The following is a 14,531-nucleotide window of genomic DNA, read 5'->3' as shown; positions in this document are numbered from 1 at the left end:
TTGTGCATTTATAAATTGACTTTTTTTTACCACGTTAATTGGTTAACCCTGCTGCATATTTTGGCTATTCTGCAACATAATTCCAGTGGCCCTGCATATAACTAAAGGACTAGTAGACCTGCTAGAATATTTTTTCAAACAAAGCCCTTAAAAAGCAAACCACTCCCAGGTGCAAAACAAACATTTCAACCATAAGAAAGCTTACCAAAACACTGAATGGTGGGATGGGCTATTATTTTGGGGTCCCAACTAACTAGTATGGAGAGCCAGAGATGATACAGATAGAAATAGCATATTGTGGTGAACACTTTTTGAAGATGGTCTCATCATCCTAGGACCACCATAGGCTGAGTTATGAGCAAAAATGTTTTGTAAAAGGAATGCCCCACAAAGCATTATGGGGCGAGTTTCTGAGTGCTGCAAATATTGTAGTATGTTTAATGTAATGCTCAAAACAGCCCCTAGAGGACACCACAATAAAAACAGCATTTCTAAGAAACATGGTCATGTAACCATATACTTAGCCTGTAGAGGAAGTAACCACATGAAAACAGAATGGCAGAAAACAATGCAGTAGCAAACATATATTTAGCCCTTTAATGGTATAGTGCATTACACATTTTCAAGCTTAGCAGGCTTACTATAACAATATTTCAAACAAGAAGCTTAAAACTCAAACTACTCTAAGCTGTAAAACAAAAGTTCCACCCATGAGAGAACTTTAAAAGACACTAAATGGTGGGAGGGGTTTTTATTTTGGGGTCCCCACTAACCTAGTGTATGGACCCAGAGTTGACCTAGAAAGAAAGAGTGTGTCATGCTGACGGTTTTGGTGGTGCTCCCATTGTCCTAGGGCAACCACAGGCTGAGTTATGGGCAACAACGTTTTAAAAAAAGAATGCCATGCAAAGCATAATGGGTTGAATTTCTGAGTGATGCAAATATTGTAGTATGTTGACTGTCCTGCCCAGAACAGCCCCTAGAGGACACCACAATAAAAAAAGCTTTTATAAGAAACATGGTCATGTAACCATATAGTTAACTCCTAGAGAGCATAACCACATGAAAACAAAATGGTAGAAAATGATCCAGTGCAAACATATATTTAGTCCCTAGAGGGCGTAGTGTATTGCACATGTTTAGGACTGACAGACCTATTGCAATGATATTACAAACAAGGCCCTCAAAATACAAACTATTCTCTGTTGTAACTAGCCATGAGAGATCTCAAATAGACACCAGTAACTAGCTTTCTGACAAATTTGGTGTTATTCAATCCAGTGGTTCAGGCTATAGACGTGTTGACAGGTCCTATGGAAATTAGGAATTAACATGGGAAACAATGTTTTTTTAACCTCCTTTTTCTTGGTCCCCACTTGAAAGGTTCACCCTGAACTTCCTGTGCACAACAGGAATCACTGGGCCACTTTATATATATCCTCCATCAAACGGTCCACATTGTGGCGCGCAAGTTCACGGGTGCATACGTGAGGAAAGGACCATTCCTCCACAATCTCCAACCCAAACAATTGTAAAACAATTGATTTGTTGCACTCCAGGAGAGTTTATTACTTTATCCAAAGAATATGAAGCGACATCACCAACGCGTTTCAACCTCTCGGTCTGTTCGTAAAAAAACACCTTCACATGAGTCTCTATTTATACTTTGTTTACCTAATACCAACTAAGTACATTATTTTTTACCAAATTTTTACCAATATTATGTTAAATTGGGTGACTCAAAATGACAGTTTTTGCACTGCAGACACGTTTTGGTTACTATTAGATCCTTAGTTTTTAGTTCTTAGTGAGACCAGATGTTCCATAATGCACTTGGTTGGTATTAGGTAATCAAACTATAACTAGAGACTCATGGAAAGGTGTTTTTTAAAGAACTGTGAACAAGACCGAGAGGTTGAAACGCGTTGATGGTGTTGTTTCCTATTTTTTGGATAAAAGTAATAAACTCTCCTGGAGTGCAACAAATCAATTGTTTGACAATTGTTTGGGTTGCATATATATATATATATATATAAACTACTGGCAGTTGTCACTAGGTAATTATGTACATATAATCACTGAAAAAGATGGTTAAAGTGACGTAATAGTTAGGCAGGGTTAAAAAAAAAAATAGAATTCCACGGAAAAAAACAAAGGTTAGAGTGACATTATAGTTTGCTGAAAGCATAACATTTTAAACAAAAAAAATACTTTAAATCACAGGGCATAGTTAGCTGAGCTAACTCTAATTTCCACGCTGCCATGCCTGAATTTCTTATGACCTCACTTACTACACCACTCATGACAAGTTAAAGGGCATTATTAATTAACAACATCACTGATGACATTTCAAATGATATTCATGATGACATCACTGACGACACTTCCAGTGAGTGTGACAAATTGCTTCATGCTTGTTCGGAGCTTCAACATCTAAATGGGTTTGAGAGTATGTGTGCCTGGAATTCTGGAGGGAGTCATCTCTGCCAGCCCTATCCCGGTCAGTGTGCCCCAGCTATTGATGTCAATTTAACCCTCTCTGGTCATTCCAGTTGATATCCACATTAGCCAAATCCAGACCCCTGTCAATACCATTCTTTCTAGCAGTCTTCCTAGCCCAAAAACATACCAGTGTCTAACAATCCACACCCTACCTATAGAAGTGAAGCAGCAGTAGCAGACATGGGAAGGTTGGGATTAATAAAGGAGCATTTAAAATGGAAGGCAGTTAGAATGGAGGTCTGCCTCAGACTTTTGTAAAAAAAAAAATGATTAGATGCCGTGAATGTGCCAGTGAATGAAATTAGGTTGTGGCTTGAAAGGATTATTAAATTGGTCTATGATAGGGTCTGGTGAAAATAAAAACATGTAAAACAGCCTTGGGTATGCTTTTGAACCTGTACAGTAAGCCACACAGGCTGCAGCTCATTTTGTAATTAGTGTGACCCTTCTAGAATGTTCTGTGAACTTGTGATCTACTGGTTGTAGTGGGTTGCTATGGATATTGTGCTAGAGTGTATTGGGGGAAGGGTAATAACGTTCTGTATTTGTAAAACTTAAAGGTGGTTGTACTCATTATTACTTAATAAGTGTTACATTACCTAGTGAGGGATTGCTAATAAAGTGTGCTGTACTCCTAAACTATTAAAAATATGAAGCTACATATGTTTTTCAACACCAGTTTTTTTCCACAAATTTGCCGCAATAATTGTGATTAAAATGCAGATTTGGACAGAAAGTCCACTATAGTAATCTTCTTTATAAAAGTGCATGAATGGGTTAACACATAATAACCATTCAGAACTGGATTTACAAAAGTAAAATATGAAAGGTATGTTTTTACTTTCTGACTTCAGACAGTGCAAAGTTGAATAGGTTGCCATTCATAGTTCCGTTGTATGAGAGTGGTGTGTCATTTTTATGCTGAGCTTTCACAATTTCTGAGACTTTTGAATCTTTCTAATAAAAGGGAAAACATGTTTCACCAACAACCTCAATCTTCAGTTGTATGAATTACATTTAATTCTGAAAGACAAAAATAATTAAAAAATTGTATCTTTATGTGACATTGTTAAAAGAGAGTATGACATATATAGAAAAGCATTGAAAGTACCTGGGATGATATATGACTAGTAGTTTGACTTCCTTTATATCTTTATATATTTATGAATAGGTGACTAATGTGCATTTTCTCCAAGGTGCAGACTAGGTGTTAAGACGTTGGTTCACAAACTGTTGCCATGGAACCACATATTATACATGTGCTGCTTTACTGAATGTTCTATTACTTAGGAATGTATTAGAAGATATCATCATTTTAAATGTCCATACATGATGTGCAGCTCACAAAGAACATTTTTCTTTGAATTCTGGGGCTTGCAGTCCTATTTATTCCATTTTAAAAGAGGACTACAAGAGTCAGCCTTCAAAGAGAAAAATGCACTGTCAGTATATACATGAAGCATGAACATGTGAAAGTTGACAGTTGTGTATTAGGTACTATTTAGTACAGGTGTTGAAAAATTATATGACATGTTTTTATGTGCTTAGGTGATAAGATATGTTGTTTAAACTAATATTGAGTTACATGTGTAGAAAGAGACTGTTAGGCATAGTTAACTGTGTGTGTGTTTAAACATGGATCGGGTCTACTAGTGCAGACTGTGGCCCTCATTATGAACACGGCGGTTTTCACCGCAGTGTTCAGGCCGGCGGTCATTCTACTGACAACCAGCCCCCCTGGGACCACATCGGCCATATAATAAACATTCTGCTGGGACATTGCCGGCGGGCGGAAACATTGTTTCCTCCCGCCGGCCCAGCAGAATGCCTGGCTGGGACATTGCCGGCGGCTCCACATGGAGCCGCCGTCAATGCCTATATTTGGCGGTGCAGCTGCACCTGTCTCGCAGATCACTGCCCATAAATCGGGCAGTGCCCTGCGCGATGTGGTGCTGCACAAGGGCCCCTGCACTGCCCATGCCAAGTGCATGGGCAGTGCAGGCGCCCCCAGGAGAGCCCCGGAGCACCCCTTTTGGCAGCCTTTCCCTGGCAGGGAAACCCACCAGGGGAATGCTGGAGGACATGGGATCATTATCTGAGGGGCAGCAGCGCTGCCCTGTCGGATAATGATGCCGTCCACCGTCAGGCTGCCTGTCGGAGGCAGCCTGGTGGTGGGTGAGGGCGCAGTTCATTATATGGCGGTTCAGCCCGCCATGCTGGTGGCGGGCTTTTCAGCCGCTGCCGGCATGGCAGGCTGAACCGCCGGGGTTCATAATGACCCCCTGTGTCTCTGCACTCACATTGCTAGCTTTTCATGGCATGTACACGCTGTTTTTCAAGTGTCAAACCCATGTGTTAGTAGACATTACTCAATTCTGAGACATGGTATAGATATGTTATAAAGTACAATGATTTCTGCTTAAAACATAAGAGATGTCCTTTTCAGTTCAATGACTTACTAATGTAGTTTAAGACCTCTAAGCTAAGCATTACGTAGAGTATACCACCTAAAAAGGATCTGACATACATGTTTCCAAAGCATACATCTTATGTCTTACCCAGTAAGAGAGCGACACAGATACTTGTACATTCATTCACCTACTCAGAAAGTACTTATATATGTAGTAGTATGAAATACAATTGGAGACACAGCCACATAACCCTGTATTTTCCAACACAGGCAGTGAGGTATGTGTTCAGCTACTGACATAGCTATTTAGAAACCTATTGAGGTACTGAAGGAGAGAGTCACATACTAGGACTCATACTGGAACATCTCATGGCAGTTCTATAGGTGGAGTCCTACATTCAGTGAGAAATATAGGCAAGCAGCTCCATAATCTTGTTAGGCATGCAGACAAATACTGCTTTAGTCACGAGTGAGGCCTTCTTCTTCAGAGCCTGTGTGTGCACTGTCACTGCCCACTCAAGTTAGTCAGTAAAACTCCTTTTCAAGTCTTAAACTCATGTTTTAATAGAAATAACTCACCTTTGAGAGATGCTGTAGGAACGTTATCAAGCATGTTGCTTTGTGCTTAATTGATTGAGATATCTCCTTTTCAGTTTTATATTCTTAGTCATGGACTTGGAGACCCCTAAGCCAGGCACTACATAAAGGATACCACTCTTAAAGGAACTGACATACATATTTCCAAAGCATAGATCCCCTGTCTCACCCAGTCAGAGGGTGATAGAGGGAGCTGTACATTCAGTAACATTGTCAGTAACTACTTATGCATCCAGCAGTATGAAGGGTAGCTGCAGACACACCTATAAACCCCTCTATTCTGCAAAACAGGCACTGAGGTACTTGTTCATTCACTTACATATTCATTCAGAAAGCCATAGAGGTACTAAAACAGAGAGTCACATATCGGCACATGTTAGAAATGGGGTCTTTGGTTGGCAGTTGGGTTACCTCATGTCCAAGCAAAGACCCTCACTCTAGTCAGGGTAAAAGAGAACCACCCTCAGCTAACCCCTGCTTACCCCCTTGGTAGCCTGGCATGAGCGGTAGGCTTAACTTTGGAGTGCTAGGTGTAAAGTATTTGTACCAACACACACAGTAACTTAATGAAAACACTACAAAATGACACAACACAGGTTCAGAATAATAAAAAATATTTATCTAGACAAAACAAGACCAAAACAACAGAAATACACAATACACAAGTCAAGTTAGCACTAAAAATCCAAAAAGAGTCTTCATGTAATTTTAAACACAGACTAACGCTGTTAGCGTGAAAATGTACTTTGGGTGCTTCAAAAATAACCCAGCACGGGAGAGTGTGCGTCGAAAAGGGCTTGAGATGCGTCAATATCACTCACAAGTGAGACCTTGCGTCATTTCTTCTTTAGTCGGGACAGAGTGCATCATTTCTTCTCTCTGCAGGAGAGCCTTTGAGTCGATCTGGTCAGCACTTCCGGGTCCGGGCAGGCCTTGAGTCGTTTTTACACGCCCAACGGTGTTTTCACTGGAAATCCAGCCTCACGATGATCCGAAAGCCACAGAGCGTGGGTTGCAATCTCACCAGCCTCCGTCAGCGATGCTGTGCGTCGTTTCTCCAGCCCCGGGTGTCGATCTTTAGGTCGCTTTGCAGGCGAGTGTCGATTTTCAGCCCGAAGCCCGCAGCGCGTTGATTTTTCAGCCGCAGATCGGAGTCGCGTTGGTCTTTTGCCCGCACAGCGGTCTGTGCGTGGATTTCTCACTCTTGGGCTACCAGCTTCTCCTTTCAGGGTCACAGGATCTACATGGGCACCATTTGTCAGGGCAGGAGTCGGAGCAGAGAGTCCAGGTGCTGGTAAGGGAAGTCTTTGATGGCCCTGAGACTTCAGAAAAGGGGGAAAGCTCAGTCCAAACCCTTGGAGAGTCCTTCTCAAGCAGGAATATGCCACAAATTCCAGTCTTTGTCCCCTTGCACAGGCAGAGGCAGCAACTGCATGATAGCTCCACAAAGCACAGTCACAGGCAGGGCAGCACTTCTCCTCAGCTCTTCAGCTCTTCTCCAGGCAGAGGTTCCTGTTGATGTCCAGAAGTGATCCAAAGTCTGTGGTTTTGGGTGCCCTTCTTATACCCAATTTCTCCTTTGAAGTAGGCCTACTTCAAAGCAAAGTCTCTCTTGAATGTGAAATCCTGCCTTGCCCAGGCCAGGCCACAGACACTCACCAGGGGGTTGGAGATTGCATTGTGTGAGGGCAGGCACAGCCCTTTCAGGTGTGAGTGACCACTCCTCCCCTCCCTCCTAGCACAGATGGCTCATCAGGATATACAGACTACACCCCAGCTCCCTTTGTGTCACTGTCTAGTGAGAGGTGCAACCAGCCCAACTGTCAAACTGACCCAGACAGGGAATCCACAAATAGGCAGAGTCCCAGAAATGGTTTAAGCAAGAAAAAGCTCACTTTCTAAAAGTGGCATTTTCCAACGCACAATCTTAAAATCAACTTTATTAAAAGATGTATTTTTAAATTGTGAGCTCAGAGACCCCAAACTCCGTATGTCTATCTGCTCCCGAAGGGAATCTACACTTTAATCATATTTGAAGGTAGCCCCCATGTTAACATATGAGAGGGACAGGCCTTGCAATAGTGAAAAACGAACTTAGCAATATTTCACTGTCAGGACATATAAAACACATTACTATATGTCCTACCTTAAACATACACTGCACCCTGCCCTTGGGACTACCTAGGGCCTACCTTAGGGGTGCCTTACATGTAAGAAAAGGGAAGGTTTAGGCCTGGCAAGTGGGTACCCTTGGCAAGTCAAATTTACAGTTAAAAATCTGCACACACAGTCACTGCAGTGGCAGATCTGAGACATGATTACAGAGCGACTTATGTGAGTGGCACAACCAGTGCTGCAGGCCCACTAGTAGCATTTGACCTACAGGCCCTGGGAACATCTAGTGCAATTTACTAGGGACTTACTAGTATATCAAATATCCCAATTATGGATAAGCCACTCATATACACATATTGTAAAGGAGCATTTCCACTTTAGCACTGGCTGGCAGTGGTAAAGTGCCCAGAGTAGCAACACAGCAAAAACAGAATCCAGCACACATCAACAACCTGGGAAACAGAGGCAAAATGTTAAGGGAGGCCACGCCAAGGATGAAAAGTCTAACAGCATATACCGAAATATCTCATAGCACTTCTATAGGTAGACTCCTGCATTCAGTGAGAAATAAAGGCAAGTAATGATACACTCTTGTTATGTATGCAGACAAAAACTGTTTGAATCACAAGTGAGGACTACTACCGCAGAGCCTGTGTGTACACTGTCACTGACCACTCATGTTTGTCTGTAAAACCCCTTTGTCAAGGCTTAAACTCACATTTTAATAAAAATAACTCTCCACTGAGATATGCTGTATCGTATGCCATCAAGCATGCTAGTTTGTGCTAAAGTGATTGAGAGATGCCCTTTTCAGTTTTAGAAACTTTTTGATGCACTTGTACACCGCTAATCCAAGCAGTACATAAACTATACCACTTATAAAGGAACTGACATACATGTTTAGAAAGCATAGATCCTCTCTCTAACCCAGTTAGAGAGTGACACAGAGAGTACTACATTCACTCACATACTCAGAAAGTAGGTATATATGCAGCAGGACCAAAGGCAGTTCAAGACACACCCACATACTTTGATATTCCCTAACACAAGCACTGATGTATTTCTTCAACCACTTACATACACATTTAGAGAGCCATAGCCATACAAAAATAGACAGTGACATGCTGGTACATTTAATAAAACTTATAACAGCACTCCTATAGGTGGACTCCAATATTCACTCCTATACATAGGGAAGTACTGACACAATCTTGTCATGGATGCACAGATGTACTGCTTTAATTATGGCTGAGGCCTACTCATTTACTCTCACTGACCACTCAATTTGGTCTCTGACAACCCTTTGTCAACTCGTAAATCCATGTTTTAGTAAAAATAACTGTGAGAACTTTTCATAAACCGAGTTAAGTAATTAAAATATTTAATGTGGAACTAAATAATTAAAACATAAATCTACCTTTAACTTTTCAGATACAGATGTCTACTTAACTGCACAGAGTTACAATAGTGTCAAAAAGTGAGCTAAGAAAGAAAGAGAAAAACAATGCTATCTCTTCACAACTGAGAAACAAAAGGGGCAAAGTGCAGAAAATCAGGGAAGGCAAAAATACAGATAGTAAGATAAAGACATTTCTTAAAATAGTATGCGGTCAACTTGAAAGACAGAAAAATGAAGTATGTAAGAACAAAGTTTGACATCAACTAAGAAAGGAGCAAAAGAACATGATAAGAAAAGTAAAATGTCCTACAATAAAGCACAGACTTTAACTAGAAGGCAGAACCAGTTCAAGGAAATTGGAGTTAGAGTGTTCCATAGCAGAGTAATTCGGAACCTAATGAGACATATGAAGAAGTATAGAAGAAGGAGAGAGACTGTCATTCAAAAGGAACATGTTGAGGGTGTGGTTGATAAGGCCTTTACTGTGAAAAAGAAGCTGTTTAGTCTGATTCTAAGGAGAATGAAAACACTAGATAAAATAGTCTTGACGATAAGGAGAAAAGTCAAAAGAAAAGATTGGTGAATAGAATTAACTTTTGCAACTTGTGGTGAGTGGGTATATACTTATAGTACTGAACCTTTCTTTAATGAAGAGAGCTACTTACAAGACATTGGTGCATACAGTTGATGAATCTGGACAATGTTATGAAGTAAAAGATGGTTCTCCTATTGAAAAAGAAGTAGTGTTACGTAGAGGAAGTCATAGCTGAAGAGGTATAGGGAAGGCATAGACAGGCCCATGTATATAAGTGGAGCTGTAGTGTTCGACAGCAGTCAGTTGACATTCTGAGGGATTTCTACGTATCTTTCCAAGTCATAATCAGAAAATTTCAACTATTCAATGATTAAATTCATGCAAAGTAAGAAAACCTGCAGTGACACTAGCATGTCTATCAAAGAAAGTGTTCCAAAGCAACTTTCATCATTTTAGAATGTTAGCACTACATCACTCACAAATGCAACCTTTGGTCAGGAAGCTTTACCATATGAAGACTCCTGCACTATGTTTCGAACAAATGAATAGAGCTCTTTTGCATGGTATAGTGGCATGGGTAGAAAAGGTTTGTGATGATGTACAATTTAATTTCTTTGGTCTTGAAGAGGGGTGTAGAGAAAATAAAGACCTGATATCTGCAGGTGTAATAGAACAAGAGGCAGCTATTGCTGTTGACAATGTTACAGTAGAGATTAGAAGTTTAAAACAGTCTGTTCAGAAAAAACAATATTCAGTGTTCTGTGTTTCCAACATACTTATAGATGTTGAAAGATGAGACCGAACAGGAACTTGGCTGAGCTAGCCAAGGAGAGTTCACAAAGCAGCCAAAGTTCTATACCAAGAAGTCACGATCCTCTTTGAGACCCAGTAATTAAAAATGAAGGAGCGATAGCTATGAATGAGGTGGAAATTGCAATGCAACAAGCAAGACAGTAAACTATGAATTTCAAACAGTTAGTGGAACAACTGAATAATGAACAAAGATAAAGGTATAATGAAGTAAAAGATATAATAGAGCATGGATTTCTTCATGAGAAGAAACTATGTGAGTGTTCTTCTTATAAACCAATAATATTATTCGTCAGTGAACAAGCTGAGATTGGGAAAAGCTTCCTAATTAAAGTTCTTATCAATTATCTACAGAAGACTACGGATTCAAATTTGTCATGTGTAGTCACAGAACTAACAGGATTAGTTGTGCATAATATTAAAGGAATTACTTTACATCAACTACTATTGCTGCCTGTTAAACATGACAATAAATTAGAATATAACTAATTATCTGGCGACACTTGCCATGACGTATCAAAAGTAGTGAAAAAATGAAGCTACTAATCATTGATGAAGAAAGAATAGTATAAAAGATAATGCTTGCCTTAGCACACCTAAGGATGCAGTAGATTTAAAGAACTAACTATTATGTACCATTTCGAGGAAAGCATTTAATTGTGTTTGGTAACCTACTCCAATTTACTCCTGTAAAAGAACAACCTGTTTTCAAAACACTTTTGCATGAAGAAACTAGAAATTCACTGGGAAGTATTGACAATGTCGCCGAAAAGCGCTATATAAATACTATTACAATTACAATGACAATTTGTTTAAACTTTAAATATAAGGAATTAGTGACAAAGATACACCAAGCATCTGATGTGTAATACAGAGCTATACTAAGATACTTTAGAATGAGAGTCCTGACGAAACAGGGGACACGTAATTGGTAGCTTGCCTTATCAAGAGTCAATTTCATTGAAGAAGAGAAATCTATATTTTGTTTAATGCCAACACTTCAAGAATTCTACATCTTGAATGAAACATTACTACAATTGGAGAAAGAAAATGTTTTGGAAATTACAGATATTGATAAAATGGAACTTCAGGGAGTAACAGTATTACTCACAGATAAAATACAAGCAACATTGGATTCTTTGAAGAAATCAGTATCCAAGACAGCAGGATTAGAAAAGCATTTACGTATCTGCAAAAATGGTTGAGTTATTTTATGATGTAACTTAAATGTTGAAGAAGGCTTAATAAATGGTGCAATGGGTAAAGTTATTATTTAATTAATTTTCCAAATAGAGATGAAGTAGAATATCTGGCCATAACATTTGATTAGATTGGGTGATGTATGGTACGGTTTTTGCTTGTGAAAGATTTATATATTCGATATCAACAATTTCCTCTCTAGCATATGCTATAACCATCAATAAATCACAAGGTTTAAATGTAAATGCAGCTTTGCTTAATATTGGAAGTTATGTAGTTAAAGAAGAATGTCATATGTAGCTTTGTCGCAAATTAGAACATTATTGGTTTATTTTTGATTGACATTGATTAGAACAAAGTTACTGCTGATGTAAGCTGTGTGAGAGAGTACAATCGGTTAAGAAGTATATATTGTATATATGCAGCTCATTTAGGTCAGTACCCTGTTTATGAAAAATGGATAATCTGTCCAAAGCAGAAGATTACAAGACAGTCTATGGACCCTCAAGAAAACAATGAGAAAAGGACACCACAGAGAGAGCTAAGAAGAGAAAACTGGAAAATGATGGTAAATGTGTAGGTTACCAGTTGCATAACAGTCCAGGAGTCAACTGCGATGCAAATGGTGTTCTCAATGTACTGTTCCTTTTACCACATGTAGTAAACTAAATTGAACAAATATCACATAAGAGATTGTCTTCTGCACTATATAATTTGCTACAACATTTCATAAGTGACAGAACTGTAATATATGCTGTTTAAGGGATTCAACACCTTTTAGATATCCAAGAATTTATTATGATCAAGGTGCACAACAGGCCTGGCAGCTTCCGCTCTCTACAACCCTCTTGAATGTGCCCGATCTCAGAAGCGCTAAACCGGGTCGGTCCTGGCTGACCAGATCCGACTTGCTTAGTCGATTCCCAGATGGATGCATTCAGGAGGACTCCATGGAATTCCACTGAGTTTTTTTCAACTCTGCGGAATTACGCAGAGCCAGACTCCATTTACTCTTGCCAGGCCTAATTATAAGCACTTTAGACATCATTTGGCCTACCATGGATGATGTTTTTTAGAAATATCGTTAAAATTGAAAACAACTTCACATTTACTTCTGACATTGCACCAGATATAATTATTCAAGAACAAGTTTATAATCTGCTTGTTTAGATTACTGTAGTTACTATAGAGAAAACCACTAATTCATGAATTATAGTGAGTGTAATGCATACTTTCACTTATTTGTAGTGCTCTACTCTGCAGTTTTGGTTTGTTATATAATCTATTGATTGTTTCCCCCCCCACTGTTTGAAGATGATGCTTTACACAGACCATCGTTTACAGATGAAGAAGTATAAAAGCTGAGAATAGTAAAAAAAAAGTGAAACTGGTATTTTTACCATACATTAAAACAGTCTTACAGTATAAGCAATGACTATTGTTATATTTGGGTTACTATGAAGATTAAATGCTAACATATCTTTTTGTTACTATCCCAATAGAGGCTGTGGTTGAATGACATTAGATGTCACAAAACAGTTCTTGAAGCACAAAAATGTTATTTACAGATGCCACGGAGAGTGTTTTAAAGCAAAACTGCTCTTGCTATACCTTTCCATTAGTTTGTTTTATTGATTTCTTAATTAAACTTTCAGAGCCATACAACGATTTACAGGTAGTCTTATAGAGACACAAAACAATTCACTCACAATACAGCTACTCACACAACCATTCACCCACCTTTAGAGGCACTCACTCAACTCAACAGGCACTCACACAGGCACTACCACATCTGTTCAGCCCCTCTTTCATCTTACTCACCCATAATGCACTCATGTACTCATGCACTCACTTACTCACCTGTACATGTACTCACACACTCACTCAGTCACCCATACACCACTTGCTTAGACATACATGCACTCATGCACACTCTCAATCACCCATACACCACTCATACACTCACTCATACACACATACCTGCCGCCCTCATGCACTCACTCACCCATACATGCACTCATGAACTCTTTCAGGCACCCATGGGCCACTTATGCACTCACTCACTCATACAGCCACTAAAGGACACACTCACACACCTGTTGAGTTATTCATGAACCTATTTGAAACCACAATTTAAAAGTAGATACTACTAAAACAAATTAGAAAAAACAAGTTTCAACACTATGGCTCTCATTGTGACATTGGCGGTAAGTAGCTCTTACCGCCATGCTGACTGCCGCCAACATACCGTCGCCACGCCAGAACATCGCTACCCATATTAAGACACACACATATCAATCCATCACTATACAGCCACACACACAAGTCCGCCAGCCCAAAGGTCAGTGATAAACTGGCGGTAGCAAAACCCATACCGTTACGCCAACAGAACTACGCCCACAACATTGTGACCCACGATTCACCGCGGCTGAAATTCAATGGCGCTGAACCATTGGCGCTACATACCGCCGCGCTCAAAATACACACTCACATGCAAAACAACACCATATTAGACAATTCAAACTACACACACCTAACATCCATACACACACCACACCCATGCACCCAGACCACTATAAAACACCCACCCACATTACCCACAACCCTTTACCATTACAAATAAGTGCCACAAGAGAGCTAGCAAGACCACAGACAAGACCACAGCCACACACCACCATCACCTATACACCATCCACGCACCTTACATCACACACCCCAACACATCACCCTACACACCCTCACCCACCCCACTCACACTACATCCATGGCACCACAACAACACCCCAGGTTCTCAGAGGAGGAGCTAAGGGTCATGGTGGAGGAAATTATCCGGGTAGAGCCACAGCTATTCGGATCACAGGTGCAGCAGACATCCATTGCTAGGAAGATGGAGCTATGGCGGAGGATCGTGGACAGGGTCAACGCCGTGGGACATCACCCCAGAACAAGGGATGACTTCAGGA

This window comes from Pleurodeles waltl, chromosome 9, assembly GCF_031143425.1.
Source record: "Pleurodeles waltl isolate 20211129_DDA chromosome 9, aPleWal1.hap1.20221129, whole genome shotgun sequence".
Taxonomy (NCBI): Eukaryota; Metazoa; Chordata; class Amphibia; order Caudata; family Salamandridae; genus Pleurodeles; species Pleurodeles waltl.
The sequence above is the reverse complement of the archived record's forward strand: the minus strand, read 5'-3'. Positions refer to the sequence as shown.